Below are 2,653 nucleotides of genomic sequence, written 5' to 3'. Positions count from 1 at the left end.
GTGGGCGGACATACCAACCCACCACGCCTTAGGTACCTCTCAAGTGTCGAGATAACGAGAACGCTCTGTCTGTAGCTGGCTAAAAATAGCGACCCGCCAGATGACAGACGCGGTTCACACGAGGGCGTGTACGGGAGTGAAGAAACGGTCATAACTCCGTAACCGTCCAAAATCGGACACATGTTTATATGAACTTTTTTGATCACAAAGGCCTAGGAAATCGCCTCCTGCAGTTATGCCCTAAAGTCGTGAAACACCCTGTATATATACATATTACATTGTGAGGACGGTGAGGGGATTAACGTGAAGCGAATAAAGGTGGTGAAGACCAGGGTCCTACGGATTATAAAGCCGTATAGTTTAGAGTATAGTATAACGTATAGTATACGTTTCAGACGGACATATCGCCTCCATATTCAGTTTCGAAGAGTAACCCAAGCAAGAAACCAGCAAAAGCAGCCCAGAAGTTGAAGTGTGATTATATCCTCATACATTATATTGTGAGATTTGAAGTTGTAAAATACAATTTAGTGTCAAGTGTTTAGAGTGTAATTATAGAAGGGGGTTTTGGATTCCTGGCCTGATTCATTGGACACTTTGGCACAGCGCGTGACTACAATTCACATTTCACTAATACATACACACATTAGTGCCCACAGTGTCAGAGTCTTCACTAGCCGTTGCTTGGTAGCGAATTCCAACGGCGGACGTTCCCCTTTCTCTGGATTCCCGAACTGTCCCCGGCCTCAGCTACTAGATTCTAACAGAACAGCTGACAACATCTGAACCTCGGCAGTCCTCAAGCTGACTAACTAACTCGCCAACCAACTCTTCACCAAATCTAGCGCATAAGTTGTCCTGCTTATAATACCTCGGCACAGACAGCATGTGAACATTGCTTCCCATTATTGTTGTATCTTCTTGTTGCCGTGGAACTGTTTCTTTCTTGTTCGTTGGTGAAGCCGTTACCTAGCAATGACTGTTGTATAACTGCTCTTTTTGCCGTCGTTGTATAGTAGCGGATCTATATGCTATAATATTTTAAATCGAAATACACGTACATGCTGATGAGTGCCGCCTATTTCTGCTTCGTTCTTGCTTGTCTTGCTTTTCGACGCCTTACATCGAGACGATATGTTCCCCACCGAAACGTCGGGTGGTCCCCAAGTCCTATCTATCTATCTATCTATCTATCTATCTATCTATCTATCTATCTATCTATCTATCTACGGCTCTACAGCTCTGTGTTGGGCCTTAGCCGATTTTTCAGTTTCGTAATCCTATACATAGTCAGTAGGACTCTTTGGGCGGGGGATCAGGCAGTCGCAAGGCTGCACACAGGACAGCAGAAACACAGAATAAACGCACACAGACATCCATGCCTCAAGTGGGATTCGAACCCACGATTGCAGTTTTCGAGCGGGCGAAAAAGGCTCATGTCTTAGACCGCGCGGCTACTGTGACCGGCGGCCCCCAAACTATACGATATTAGTACCCTGAAGACCGCACTTTCCTTACACACCGCAGTGAGAACTTCAAATCCAAAATAAGGAAGACATCCGAAGTAGTCAATATTTCAGGCACGCGCGGTAGATAATAATTACACCCACACAATTACATACATAAAAATATCAATTAAAGAGATATTCTGGGAAAAACTAATCACCTACGAGTACTTTCCTTTCTTATGATATGGACCGCACAGAAAACGACGTGTCCAACAGTTCTTCTATTATTGGCTGTTTATATGTTGGCGCGATAACGTTTCTACCTTGTCGTTGCCTAGCAACGATAGGGGGATATAGACATATAGACACAGATTGATAGGCAGGATATATGACTCACGTGTCCTGATATACAAAGTTTCATAAATTTGATTCAGGCAATCAAATGTTGGTAGGGGAGATACACAGACGCATAGACAGGAAGGAGATCGCATAAGCTTATCTACCTAACTAACCAGCTTCACGGAGCTGAGCCCCTTTGAGAAGGTGCCAGTTGTGCAGCTACTCAGGAACTTTCCAGCTTTTTATGGAACCCGTAGGTTCATTACCTTGTTCACAAAAGCCCTTCACTAGTACTTATCCCGAGTCAGATCACTCTAGTCCAGGGGTCTCCAAAGTTTTCGAACCGCGGGCCACATTAGGTAATTCAGCACTTTCAACGGGCCGGATAAAATGAGAAATTAATAACTCTAGGTATATGAGTTTTACTGAAAGCACAGAATTTTATAAATTAAACACAAAGTATACAAATTATCGTATATTAATAACAGACAGTAGCAGCAAATGCTCATATTTTCATAACAAATTATAATAAAACAATTAATGTAAATGATGGAACTCTTTTTGCATTCTTAAATTCTGATTAAATTGAGGTTCAAATTTTGAAACACTAATCACAAGTAGCGACTTTAAATGTTTATCGGATAAATTTGCCCTGTATTTCTACTTGATATACTTCATCTGGGAAAAAGTTTGTTCACACAGATATGTCGTCCCAAAAATGGAGATAAGTTTACAAGCAATTTTCTTTAAATTTGGAAATTGCTCTGAGTTCAGAAATTTATAAAATTCGATCAAATTCCCTTCCTTGTATTTGTCTTTAATATGATAATTTTCCTGAAGTTCAATAATTTCCATTTGAATTTGAC

The sequence above is a fragment of the Cryptotermes secundus genome, unplaced genomic scaffold (assembly GCF_002891405.2).
Source record: "Cryptotermes secundus unplaced genomic scaffold, Csec_1.0 scaffold514, whole genome shotgun sequence".
NCBI classification, from domain to species: domain Eukaryota; kingdom Metazoa; phylum Arthropoda; class Insecta; order Blattodea; family Kalotermitidae; genus Cryptotermes; species Cryptotermes secundus.
This window is presented reverse-complemented; position numbering follows the sequence as displayed.